Here is a 15,455-nt window from a genome sequence, read left to right as displayed (position 1 = left end):
AAAAGTTGGAGTAGGTCCATAATGTCAAATATGACTTGTGTGTAAAATTTGAGGTCAATCAGACGTGATTTGATAGGTTTAAGCATTGAAAGTAGAAGTTTGAAATCTTAAAGTTCATTAAGCTTGAGTTGGAGTGCGATTCATGGTTTTAGCGTTATTTGATGTGGTTTGAGGCTTCGAGCGGGTCCGAGTTATGTTATGGGACTGTATGGTATGATTAGACGAGGTCCCGGGGGCCTCGGGTGTGTTTCGGATGTGCGAGAGGAGTTGGAACACACCAGAATTTCTGGTGTTTTTGGCAGCAGTTGCAGGTCTCGCAAATGTGAGAAATAGTTCACATTTGTGAGTGCGGCTTCGCATTTGCGAAGGAGCCTGGCCTGAGGCAGAGTTCGCATTTGCGAAAATTTGATCGTAGTTGCGACCTCAGCAGGGTTCGTATTTGCGAGCTCTTGCTCACATTTGCGACCTTGGCAGGAGAGGCCCATGTTCGCAATTGCGATGGGTTTGTCGTATTTGCGACCGTCGCATTTGCGAACCAGGTGTCGCAAATGCGACATCTGAGGCCTGTGCACAACTATTAATTTCGAGACATAGACCCTTTAGCTCATTTTCCTTCATCCTCTTAGGCAATTTTTGGAGCTTTTGGAAGAGGGTTTTCACCTAGAACTTTGAGGTAAGTAATTTCTACACAACATGAGTTAATCACATAGATTATGGGTAGATTAACATGTGAAAATTAGGGGAAATCAAGGGTTTTAGGTGAAAAACCTAGAATTTGGTAAAAACAATATTTAACCACGAAATTTGTTAGGGAATGGAGTAAAAATCATATATTCTTGATCCTTAGGTTATGGGTAACAATGTTCTTCAAAGATTTCCGGAATCCGGGCACGTGGGCCCGGGGATGTATTTTATGAACCTTGCATTTAGGGTTGGGAAATTGGTTTAATAATTAGAATATGAACTTTTGAGCATGTATTGACTAGTTCTTACCCTATTTGAATAGTTTTGGATCGTTCGGCTCCAAATTGGAGGTTTGAGCGCATTCTTGAATCGGAATATAGGCTTCGGAGCGAGGTGAGTCTCCTTTCTAACCTTGTAAGAGGGAGTTGTCCCCATAGGTGAAATAATTGGTTATGTGCTCCTATTTGTGGGGGCTACGTATGCACGAGGTGACGAGCGTCCGTGCGTAGCTACTATTATGTGTAAGTCTGAGTAGTCTAGGACCCAAAAGCATGCTATACTTGGAATATTTGTAACCTTGTTGATAGTTTGAATTGCTTAAATCATATCGGATTAGTAAATGAATTTCTAAAAAGATTTAAACTTCATTTTCAAAAATCTTTAAAAGAGAATTGGCATTTCTTTGGATAATTGTTCCCTGTTGACTTCTTGATTGACTGTCTGTGTGTGTTTAATTTCGGAACGGGACGAACGCCTCGATAGATTAAATAGATGCATCTATGGTTCGCGTTCCATTCGACCCTCTGGAAGTGCATAGTTTAAATATTGTTGGATCGGGCCGTACAACCTCGACATGATTTGTGAATGCTTATATTGCCTGCCTTGAAATTTATTGATATTGATATTTGCCCTCCTAACCTTGAGATAATTGAAAATTAATGGATCATGAATCCGGAGACTTTTAATATAAAAAGGAACTTTTACCTGTTCGTGACTTATTTGAAATTACTGTCGTTCTTAATAAATCCATGATTATTCGCATTAATAATATATTACTATTGGACCACTAGTAAGTGTCGAAGTCGACCTCTCATCTCTACTTCTTCGAGAGTAGACGGGATACTCATTGGGTACACGTTGGTTTCGTACTCATACTACTCTTGCTGTGCATTTTTGTTGCACAAGTTCATGTGTGGCTAGTAGCTTAGTGGCATAGCGACATGGTTGATATGGAAACTTAGGTGAGTTGCATTTATCGAGACGTCCGTAGCCAGCAGAATCTCCTTCAGAGTATTATACTGTATTTTTATTTCCGTCCACTTGTATTTCAGACAACTACTGTATTTTATTTTATTCCCTAGTAAATGCTCATGCACTTGTGACACTGGGTTCTAGGATGTCTATGGAAGTAGTCAGTATTTTGAAATTGTTAAAGATATCATTATTTATTCAGTGGAAATATATTCCTTATTGTTTAAATGTATAAAAGAAGTGATTTCAGAAATATTCAAAACGAGAAGTTACAAGTTATTTGTTGTTGGCTTGCCTGACAATGATGTCCGGCACAATCACGACCCTTAGTGGATTTTGGGTCGTGACAGAAGCCAATACAATAAAACAGGGAATACAGAATGCACAAATATATTGCGGCATGCAACCCGGTTCCACCATATAATAAACATCAATAGCATAACAATAAACATAACATGATGCGGCGCGAAGCCCGATCTCACCATATAATCTCAATATCATAATTCACCCTTATTTCCACATCACAATTCACCCTTATTTCACTTGTTGTGACGTGCAACCCGATCCCACCGTATAATAACAATATCACAATATAAATATACTCACTTATTCCACCACCTCCCTTATTTCACCTGTTGCGGCGTGCAACCTGATCCCCCATACAATTATTTAAATAAACAACAACAATTCAACAACTCAATTACAAGAATTGTTACAACCAAGAGTATGAGCACACGACAACAAAATGTCACGGCACGGATTTTCCACCCTCGGGAGTTGTGATGGAGCCTACTCGTGAAAGCTAGGCAACCCGAGTATTATAGATCCATTAACCTTTTTACTTAGCCTTTTTAACAATTCAATATAACAGGTGATCAACATCGAAATAATTGTAATAATAAAACAAATGCGGAAGACGAAATCTGATAATATCACCAAATACTAATACGAAAATCAGAAATACAACTCTACCCAGAATTGGAGTCAAAATGTCACGGACTATCTACGAATACTACAAATAGTGGTCTAAAAGATAAATACAAAGTTGTCTCTGAAATACATAAAAGAAACAGAATTGAAAGATAGAAGGAGACACCAAGGCCTGTGGACGCCTGCAGGACTGCCTCAGGTCGATTGATGGACTGAAGGCAGCAACCTCACTGTGGTCCAAAAGCTACAGCACCGGGATTTGCACACAGTGCAGATTGTAGTATTAACAAAACCGACCCCATGTGCTGGTAAGTGCCTAGCCTAACCTCGGCGAAGTAGTGATGAGGCTAGGACAAGACTACCAAATAAACTTGTGCAGTTATATCATATACAACAAGTAATAATGACAGAAACTAGTAGTTAAAGATGAGAAGGGGAAACATGTTGCGGGGAATATCATGTACAAACAAAATTTCAGTAAAGAAGTGAAAGGAACACGAAAATTCAACTGTAAGCCAGAATAAGGAAATAAAGGGCAAGTGCATGGCATCACCCTTCGTGCTTTTACTCTCGTCCTCACCATCAGAATCAATATAATCAGCATGGCATCACCCTTCGTGCTTTTACTCTCATTCTCACCATAAGGGATGCGGATCGGTCAGACCAGCTCTGTCTAACTACAATTGGCACGACATCACCCTTCGTGCTTTTACCTCACATAATCATGGCACGGAATTATCCTTCGTGCATTATCACTCATATCATGGCACGACATTGTACATCGTGCGACATGTCATCACCCTTCGTTCTTTTACCTTACCATATCGGCACGGCATCACCCTTCGTGCATTAACACTCTCTCACAAATATCATGCACGACACTACCCTTCGTGCTTTTATACTCTTCCTTACCCAAGCCACAATCACAAAGCAATACGGGCAAGGGAATCAATAAAATCACAATAGAATTCCGATAAGGGAACAATAGTATAACAACAATATCCCAGCAAGGGAAACAATATCATGAGTAATAACGTCCCGACAAGGGAGATAATATCAAAAGCAATAACATACCGGCAGGGGAGACAATATCATAAACCTCTTCTCTTTTCCACAATTACTTCACAACTCAATTCTCAACTTGAGCCAACGCTCTACAATATTCAATTATCAATAATACTTCCACAAGCCTTGTTCAACAATAGAAATCATCATATAAAGCATGAACAATACGAAATGGAGACACATTAATCATTGTATAAGAATCACGGGCATGCTTGACACCGATGTATAGATACTCGTCACCACACCTATACGTCGTACTCAACAATTAACACATAGCAAATAAGACACAACTCCTAATCCCTCAATCTAAGGTTAGACCAAACACTTACCTCAATGCCACGAACACAATTCAAGCCTCAACTACCGCTTTACCTCTTGTTTCCACCACCAACTCGCTCGTATGTAGCCATAATTTACTTAACGATATCAATAAATGCTAAATGAATCAAATTTTAATGCATGAAAATAGGTTTTCTAATTATTTTCCCAAAAAGTAAAAAATCGATCCCGGACCCACATGGTCAAAACCCGAGGTTCGAAACAAAACTCGATTGCCCATTCACCCACAAACTCAATTATATAATTTATTTTGAAATCGGACCTCAAATCGAGGTCCAAATCCCCCAAAAATTGAAAATCCTAAGTTCTACCCAAACACCCAACTTCCCCCATGAAAACCCTTGATTTTGAATTGAAATCATGTGAAAAGATGTTATAGATTGAAGAAAATGAGTTAGAAACGACTTACAATTGATTTGGAGAAGAAATTTTCTTTAGAAAATCTCCCAAGAGAGCGTAGGGTGAGTTTGAAAAATAAAGAAAAATGCGTCTAAGTCCCAATTAACTGGTCGCAGATGTCGCAATTGCGACCAGGGTTAGCAATTGCGAACCCCTTCAGGACCTGTTGCCTTCGCATTCGCGATACATCCCATTTTGCATTTGCGATAAAAGGGTCGCATTTGCGACCAAGGCTTGCCAAGGCTAGGTTCACATTTGCTATGCCTGGGTCGCAATTCCCATGCCTGAGGACTTTGCAATTGCGAAGCTTGATCTCGCCATTGCGAGATCAGAGTCCTGGGCAAAAATACCAGATACCGGCAACTTTTCCTAAGTCCAATTTCACTCCGTGGCCTATCCAAAACTCACCCGAGCCCTCGGGGCTCCAATCCAAACATGCACGCAAGCCCAAAAATATCATACAGACTTGCTCGTACAATCAAATTAACAAAATAACACCAACAACTATGAATTAAACCTCAAATTCATGAAATCACTCAAGAGCATTGAAATTACTATTTTCTCAAATAAAGGTCCGATTTATACCAAACGAACTCCGATTCTTACCAAACTTCACAGATTCAACTTAATTATTATTTCAAGCTTGTACCGGGCTCCGGAACCAAGATACGAGCCCGATAACATCAAGAAATTACATCAATTCACTTCTAAAAGCCTTTATATTTTCTAGAAAATACTTTTCTTCAAAAATTCATTTCTCGGGCTTGGGACATCAGAATTCAATTCCAGGCATACACCCAAGTCCCATATTTTACTACGGACCATACGAGACCGTAGGATCACGGGGTACGAGTCCGTTTACCAAGAATGTTGACCAAAGTCAACTTTAATCAATTTTAAAAGCCAATTTCCTTATTTCACTTAGTTTGACATAAAAGCTTTCAGAAAATGCGTCCGAACTGCGCACACAAACTGAGGTGAGACAAGAAGAGGTTTTAAGGCCTCGGAATACAGAATTTACTTTCAATATGAGTGATGACCCAAAACATTCTCCACCTCTAAAATAACTGTTCGTCCTCGAACGTATATAAGAACAATACCTGAGTCCAAGAAAAAATAGGGATATCGGATCCGCATATCGGACTCGGACTCCCAGGTTGCTGCCTCAACAGGTTGACCTCTCCACTGAACACGAACAGAAGGGAAACTCTTCGATCTCAACTAACGAACCTGCCTGTCTAGAATAGCTACCGGCTCTTCCTCATAGGACAAATCCTTGTCCAACTAGACAGTGCTGAAGTCTAACATGTGGGATGGATCGCCATGATACTTCCGAAGCATGGACACATGAAACACTAGATGCACATATGATAAACTCGGTGGCAACGCAAGTCTGTAAGCCACCTCTCCCACTCGATCAAGAATCTCAAAAAGACCAATGAATCTAGGGCTAAGGTTTCCCCTCTTCCCAAATCTCATCACGCCCTTCATAGGTGACACCCGAAGCAACACCCGCTCGCCGATCATGAATGCCACATCACGGACCTTACGGTCGGCATAACTCTTTTGCCTGGACTGAGCTGTACGAAGCCTATCCTGAATGATCTTAACCTTGTCCAAGGCATCCTGTACTAGATCCGTACCCAACAACCGAGCCTTTCCGAGCTCAAACCACCCAACCGGCGATCGACACCACCTACCATATAAAGCCTTATAAGGAGCCTTTTGGATGCTCGACTGGTAGCTGTTGTTGTAGGCAAACTCTGCTAAAGGAAAGAACTGATCCTACGAGCCTCCAAAGTCAATAACACAAGCTCATAGCATATCCTCCAAAATCTGAATAGTATGCTCGGACTGCCCGTCCTTCTGAGGATGAAATGTTATGCTCAACTCAACTCGTGTGCCCAAGTCACGCTGAACTGCTTTTTAGAAATGTGAGGTAAACTGTGTACCTCGGTAAAAAATGATAGACACGACATACCATGAAGACTAACAATCTCCCGGATATAGATATCTGCCAACCGCTCAAAAGAATATGAGACTACCACCGGGATGAAATGCGCTGACTTGGTCAGCCTATCAACAATAACCCACACTGTGTCGAACTTCCTCTGAGTCTGTGGGAGTCCAACAACGAAATCCATAGTGATCCGCTCCCACTTCCACTTAGGAATCTCGATCTTTTGAAACAAACCATCAGGTCTCTGATGCTCGTACTTTACCTGCTGACAATTCAAACACTGAGCCACATATGCAACAATATCCTTCTTCATCCTCCTCCACCAATAATGCTGCCACAAGTCCTGATATATCTTAGCAGCGCTCGGATGAATGGAATACCGGGAACTATGGGCCTCCTCTAAAATCAACTCTCAAAGTCCATCTATACTCGGCACACAAATTTGACCCTGCATCCTCAAAACTCCATCATCTCCCAATGTAACCTGCTTGGCATCACTGTGCTGCACTGTGTCCCTAAGGACACACAAATGAGGATCATCATACTGCCGATCTCGGATATGCTCAAATAATGAAGAACATGCGACTGTGCAAGCTAACATACGATTGGGCTCAGAAACATCCAACCTCACGAACTGATTGGCCAAAGCCTGAACATCCAAAGAAAGCAGTCTCTCACCGACCGGAATATACGTAAGACTATCCATACCGGCTGACTTTTTGCTCAAAGCATCGGCCACTACATTGGCCTTCTCCAGATGATATAAGATGGTAATATCATAGTATTTCAATAGCTCCAACCACCTTCTCTGCCTCACATTTATCTCCTTCTACTTGAACAAATACTGCAGACTCTTATGATCCGTGAACACCTCACATGACATGACATACAAATAGTGCCTCCAAATCTTCAGCGCGTGAACAATGGATGCTAACTCCAAATCATGAACTGGATAATTCTTCTCATGAATCTTCAACTGCCGCGAAGCATACATAATAACCTTGCCATCCTGCATCAACACCTCACCAAGTCCAATACGAGATGCGTCATAATAAACTGTATATAGCCCTAAAACTGTAGGCAATACCAACACCGGCACCGTAGTCAAAGTTGTCTTGAGCTTCTGAAAGCTCTCCTCACACTCATCCAACCACTAAACTGGGCACCCTTATGGGTCAACCTGGTCATTGGGGCTGCAATAGATGAAAACCCCTCCACAAATCGACCGTAATAGCCTGCCAAACCTAAGAAACTCTGGATCTCTATAGCTGACGCGGGTCTTGGCCAGTTCTTGACTGCCTCTATCTTCTTTGGATCCACCCGAACACCTTCTGCTGAAACAACGTGACCTAATAATGCAACTGAACTCAACCAGAACTCACACTTCGTAAACTTAGCATACAACTGACTATCTCTCAAAGTATGAAGAACAACTCTCAGATGTTGCTCATGCTCCTCCCGGCTGTGGCAATAGATCAAAATATCATCAATGAAGACTATCACGAATGAATCCAATTAAGGCTTGAACACTCAGTTAATCAAATCCATAAAAGCCGCTGGGGCATTTGTCAACTTGAATGACATCACCAAGAACCCATAATGCCCGTACTGAGTGCGGAAAGCTGTCTTAGGGACATTGGATGCTCTAATCCTCAACTGATGGCAACCATATCTCAAATCAATCTTCGAAAACACTTTGGCACCCTGAAGCTGATCAAACAAATCATCAATCCTCGGCAATGGATACTTGTTCCTGATTGTGACCTTGTTCAACTGTCGATAATCTATACACATCCTCATCGATCCGTCCTTCTTCTTGACAAACAACACCGGTGCACCCCAAGGCGAAACACTAGGTCTAATAAAGCCTTTCTCAAGCAGGTCTTGCAACTATTCTTTCAATTCCTTCAACTCTGGCAAGGCCATACGATACATCGGAATAGAAATGGGCTGAGTGCCCGTAGCCAAATCAATACAGAAGTTAACATCCCTATAGGGTGGCATACTCGGCAGGTCCAAAGGAAATACCTCAGGAAACACACGAACAATATGCACAGAATCCATAGAAGGAACCTCGGCACTAGAATCATAAACATACGCCAAATAGGCCAAACATCCTTTCTCGATCATACGCCGAGCCTTCATATATGAGATAACCCTACGGGTAGAATGACCAGGAGTCCCCCTCCACTCTAAACAAGGTAAACCCGGCAAGGCTAAAGTCACAGTCTTGGCATGACAGTCCAAGATAGCGTGGTAAGGTGATAACCAGTCCATCCCCAATATGACATCAAAATCAACTATGTCCAAAAGTAACAGATCTACTCAGGTCTCAAGACCCCCAATCACAACTATACATGAACGATAAACTCGATCCACAATAATAGAATCACCCACCGGTGTAGAAACATATACAGGTGCACTCAAAGAATCACGGGGCATAACCAGATAAGGGGCAAAATAAGATGACACATAGGAATATGTAGACCCTGGATCAAATAAAACTGAAGCATCTCTACTGCATACCAAAACCGTACCTGTGTTAACTGCATCGGAAGCCTCAGCCTCAGGCCTGGCTAAAAGAGCATAACATCGGGGCTGAGCCCTACCACTCTGAACTATATCTCTGGGACGACCTCCTACTAGCTGGCCTCCACCTCTAGCGGCCTAACCTCCACCTCTAATACCTCTACCTCCACCTCTAGCACCCCTACCTCCCCCTCTAGCTAGCTGAGCGAGCAGGGTAACACTCGATGCCTGAACCATGGCACAGGAACCCTAATGCTGAGAGCTACTCGGAGCTCGAGGGAAAAATCTAGCAATATCCTCGTATCGTCATAAGTATAACAAGCCCTTGGCTATTGAGACTACTGACCCTGACGACCTGAATAAGCACTCTGAAAACTCTAGAGCGGCGGTGCACTGATAGGAGCTGGTGGTGCACTATAGGGCAACTGATCAGGATACTGCATATGAGAACCGTGGCACTTAGCGCACCGTGAGAAGCCTCAAGTGTTGAATGAAACGGCCTGGAAGAATGGCCCCTACCAAAAGAATCTCTGCCTTTAGATGAGGCACCATTGAACCTGCCCTAATGATGAGGCCTCTTGTCAGACCCCTGACCACTCCCCTGTGATAGAACCATCTCAACTCTCCCGGCCACATTGGCCGTATCCTGAAAAGAAATCTCGCTCCTCGTCTCCTTAGCCATCTGCAATAGAATAGGCTGAACGAGTCCCTCAATGAACCTCCTCACTCTCTCTCTCTCTCTCTCTCAGTGGGAAGTATAAGAAGAGCATGATGGGCCAAGTCAATAAATCTGGTCTCGTACTGAGTGGCAGTCATAGAACCCTGTTGGAGACACTCAAACTGCCTCCGATAGTTCTCCCTCTGAGTGATAGGAAGAAACTTCTTTAGAAATAGCTGAAAGAACTGATCCCAAGTCAAACCTGGTGACCCAACTGGTCTAGCCAAACAATAATCTCTCCACCAAGTCTTGGCGGATCCAGATAAACGAAAAGCAGCAAAGTCGATCCCATTGGTCTCCACTATCCCCATGTTCCGTAGAACCTCACGACATCTGTCTAAATAATCCGGGGGATCCTTAGAAGATGTACCACCAAAAGTAGTAGTGAAAATCTTGGTGAACCTGTCCAACCTCTACAAGGCATCTGAAGATGTAGTTGATCCATCACCGGTCTGAGCTGCCCTCGGCTGATGAAGCAGTACGTGACCTCTCCATTTGTGAAAAGACAAGAGTAGATGGTTCAATTTAGCAGTGAGAGAACGAAATCACACGACAGAGAAGAATAAATGTCAAGTTTTTCCTAACTCTATAGCCTCTAGGGGATAAATATAGACGTATTCGTACCGATCCCTCAGACTCTACTAAGCTTGTGTGTGAATTGTGAGACCTAAGCAACCTAGAGCTCTGATACCAACTTGTCACGACCCGGATTTCCCACCCTCAGGAGTCGTGATGGCACCTACTCGTGAAAGCCAGGAAACCCGAGTATTATGGATCCATTAACCTTTTTACTTAGCCTTTTAATAGTTCAATATAATAGGTGATCAACATCGGAATAAACGTAATAATAAAATAAATGTAGAAGACAAAATCTAATAATATCGCCAAATACTAATACGGAAATCAGAAATACAACTCTACCCAGAATTGGAGTCACAATGTCACGGATTATCTACGAATAATACAAATAGTGGTCTGAAAGATAAATACAAAGTTATCTCTAAAATACATAAAAGAAATTAATGGAAAGATAGAAGGAGACGCCAAGGCCTGCGTACGCCTACAGGACTACCTCGGGTCACTTGATGGACTGAAAGCAGCAACTTCACTATGGTCCAAAAGCTGCTGCACCGGGATCTGCATACAATGCAGAGTGTAGTATCAGCACAACCGACCCCATATGCTGGTAAGTGCCTAGCCTAACCTCGACGAAGTAGTGACGAGGCTAGGACAAGACTACCAAATAAACCTGTGCAGTTATATCATATACAACAAGTAATAATGACAGAAACTAACAGTTAAAAGATGGAAACGGGAAACATGCTGCGGGGAATATCATGTACAAACAAAATTTCAGTAAAGAAGTGAAAGGAACGCGAAAATTCAACTGTAAGCCAGAATAAGGAAATCAATGACAAGTACACAACATCACACTTCGTGCTTTTACTCTCGTCCTCACCATCAGAATCAATATAATCGGCACAGCATCACCCTCCGTGCATTTACTCTCATTCTCACCATAAGAATCAATATAATCGGCACAACATTACCCTTCGTGCTTTTACCTCACATAATCATGTCACGGAATTATCCTTCGTGCATTATCACTCATATCATGGCACGACATTGTACATCGTGTGGCACGACATCACCCTTCATGATTTTACCTCACCATATCGGTACGACATCACCCTTCGTGCATTAACACTCTCACAAATATCATGCACAATACCACCCTTCGTGATTTTACACTCTTCCTTACCCAAGCAACAATCACAAAGCAATACGTGCAAGGGAATCAATAAAATCACAATAGAATCCCGGCAAAGGAACAATAACATAACAACAATATACTGGCAAGGGAAACAATATCATGAGTAATAACATCACAGCAAGGGAGATAATATCAAAAACAATATCATCCCGGCAGGGAAGACAATATCATAAATCTATTCTCTTTTCCACAATTACTTCAAAACTCAATTCTCAACTTAAGCCAACGCTCTACAATGTTAAATTACCAATAATACTTCCACAAGCCTTATTCAACAATAGAAATCATCATATAAAGCATGAACAATACGAAACGAAGTCACATCAATCGTTGTATAAGACTCATGGGCATGCTTGACACCGACATATAGATACTCATCACCACACCTAAACGTCGTACTCAACAATTAACACATAGCAAATAAGAGACAACTCCTAATCCCTCAAGCTAAGGTTAGACCAAACACTTACCTCAATGTCACGAACACAATTCGAGCCTAAACTACCGCTTTACCTCTTGTTTCCACCACCAACTCGCTCGTATCTAGCCACAATTTACTTAACGATATCAATAAATGATAAATGAATCAATTCTAATGCATGAAAATACATTTTCTAATGATTTCCCCAAAAAGTAAAAAATCGACCCTGGGCCCACATGGTCAAAACCCGAAGTTCGAACCAAAACCCGATTACCCATTGACCCACGAAAATTGCCCAAGAGAGCTTAGGGTTTGAGAGAATTTGAAAAATAAAGAAAAATGCGTCTAAGTCTGAATTAACTGGTTGCAGATGTCGCATTTGTGACCAGGGTTTGCAATTGTGAACCCCTTCAGGACCTGTTGCCTTCGCATTTGCTAGGGATTAGTCGCATTTGCGACACAACCCATTTCACATTTGCGATAAAAGGGTCACATCTGCGACCAAGGCCTGCCAGGTTAGGTTCGTATTTGCGACGCTTGGGTCGCAATTCCCATGCCTGAGGACTTCGCAATTGCGAAGCCTGATCTCGCAATTGCGAGATCAGAGTCCTAGGCAAAAATACCTAGTACTAGCAACTTTTCCTAAGTCCAATTTCACTCTGTGGCCTATCCAAAACTCACTCGAGTCCTCGGGGCTTCCAAACCAAACATGCACGCAAGTCCAAAAATATCATACGGACTTGCTCGTGCAATCAAATCATCAAAATAACACCAACAACTATGAATTAAACCTCAAATTCATGAAATCACTCAAGAATATTGAAATTACTATTTTCTCAAATAAAGGTCCGATTTATACCAAACGAACTCCAATTCTTACCAAACTTCATAGATTTAACTTAATTATTATTTCAAACTTGTACCGGGCTCCGGAACCAAGATACGGGCCAAAAACATCAAGAAATTACATCAATTCACTTCTAAAAGCCTTTATATTTTCTAGAAAAAACACTTTTCTTAAAAATTCATTTCTCTGGCTTGGGACCTCGAAATTCGATTCCGGGTACACGCCAAGTCCCATATTTTACTATGGACCCTACGAGACCGTCAGATCACGGGTTCGGGTTCGTTTACCAAGAATGTTGACCAAAGTCAACTTTAATCAATTTTAAAAGCCAATTTCCTTATTTCACTTAGTTTTCACATAAAAGCTTTCTGGAAACACATCCGGACTGCGCACGCAAATCGAAGTGAGACAAGAAGAGATTTTTACGGCCTCGGAATACAAAATTTACTTTTAATATGAGTGATGACCCAAAGAGAATCACGTAAAAATCAAAGGAATACAACAACCTTTACGAAACAACATGACATGTAAGGCACGTGATAACTACGCAGACCATCATGACAATTTGGACATGTAGCATATATGCAAAGAGTCATGGAGGAACTCACAATTAAGAAGTAAAGAAACAACAAGGAAGGTAATAACTTCAACTAAGGCAAATAAGGTCAAACAATGAGCAAGAGGTAAACAAATGCTTGTAGACATGTAATTTTTGACCCTCTCCAAGATTTTATATATTTTAGCATAAATATTTAGTTTAGGTTTAGTATCGCTATTCTAAATAGTTTTGACTCTTTTACTTTATTTTATCACAAAAATAAAAATTACAAAAAATATTTTCTTTTATTTAGCTAATTAAAAATTTTATCTAGTTACTTTTAATTATCTACCTTACATAAAGGTCAAAAATACAAAAATAGTTCCAGGAATATTATTTTGATTTTACAATGTTTTTTCTATTTTTTATCTTTTAGTATGATATTTAAAATATACCAAAAATAGGTTTGTTTTAACGGATAGTTTTATTTTAATAGTTATTTTTCTTAAGTAGGATTAATTAGTAAATGTGGTAATATTTTTAGTCTTGTTCAAGGAGAAAGAATAAATTTGGGCTCAAACAACCCATTTCTTTAGACCTAGTTTTCGTACCCTTAACCCACAAATCCAAGCCCAATATCCTTTAAACCCACCCAAAAAAGAAACTTAATCTTCCCTTTAAAAGGGAATGAGACAAAAATATGAAAGGAGGACCTAATTCCAAAAATATCTAAGGCAAAAAAGGGAAAAAGCTGTGTAGTAGCTTGAGGAAGAAAAGCCAAAAAAATAGTGATAACACACACACACACACGATAGAGAGAGGGACGGGAAAGAACAGAGACTTGGGATCGGAGGGAAAATAATAAGATAGGAGGCAAAACTTCTTCTTCTTCCTAGTAAAAAATCAACTTCAAGAGCTCCATGTGAATTCCGTTAAAAACTTGCTTCGAAACTCCATTGAAACTAGCTTTGAGCAGCCATGAAAATCAGCCAAAACTAGCTGTAAAACAGCTGAAATTAGCTGCGAATCAGACTAAAAACGAGCTAAAAAAGGACCAAAATCCCGCCCCAAAACCACCCGGAAGCAGCTGTAGCTCCACTAGTTCATCGCTACTGCTTCAGCTGTACAAACACCAGCGAAACACCACCCAAAACGAGCCACAGACCAACTAAAAATCAGCTCCAAACAACCAGCCAAACATATGAAATTTTAGCAGCCTTCCACCTCCAAACACCACCGCTAAAGTTGCCGAATCGAGTCAAGGTCGTCGAGTTTCAAAAGTTCTGGTCATGCTCCATTTTTAGAGTTTTCTGTTGCATTGTGGTTGCTATTTACTTTAGATTTCACGGCCGCATTCATTTATATTTGATTCCAAACAAACTAATCAAATCTTTGCGCGTTCAGGTCCATCCCTTTCTCTTCTATAATTTGCTTTTGGTGATGATCCGAGTATGATAAGGGCCATTGTTAATTCACTTTGAAATATTTATGAGACTGGATTGTTTGACAAATGCTAAGTGAGCAATGACGCATTTTCTGTGCCTTGCTTAATTATTTGGGATTACTACTTTGGTTTATATTTGCTTTGAAGCACTACACATGAACATTGAGTCTATTTGCTTTCCTCAGTTCGTCTCGATTTCGGCTTGAAGCTGTCTTTGTTCATTTTGCCGTCAATGATTTGTCTGTACTTATTGTTAAAATTTTGGAATCTGTTAAGACTTCTACCTTCAAGGTTGTTGAGGTGTTAGTTGAATTGATATTTATTTGTGCATGGATCTTTTAGTTTTTTCCAACTTATTTGACTTTTGCAAGATAATTTGGTAGTGAAATTTATGAGTTTTGGATGCTGGTTTAGAATTTTTATTTGAATTTTGTAATCTCTATGTTTGCTGTTGTCTAGTTTCTTTGCCATCCTTCAAAACTATTTGACTCAGAGAACTCTTTTCCTTGGCAATCTTCTATTGTATTAATTTATGCAAAAATTATAAAAAGATTAT

The sequence above is a fragment of the Nicotiana sylvestris genome, chromosome 3 (assembly GCF_000393655.2).
Source record: "Nicotiana sylvestris chromosome 3, ASM39365v2, whole genome shotgun sequence".
Lineage (NCBI taxonomy): Eukaryota > Viridiplantae > Streptophyta > Magnoliopsida > Solanales > Solanaceae > Nicotiana > Nicotiana sylvestris.
The sequence above is the reverse complement of the archived record's forward strand: the minus strand, read 5'-3'. Positions refer to the sequence as shown.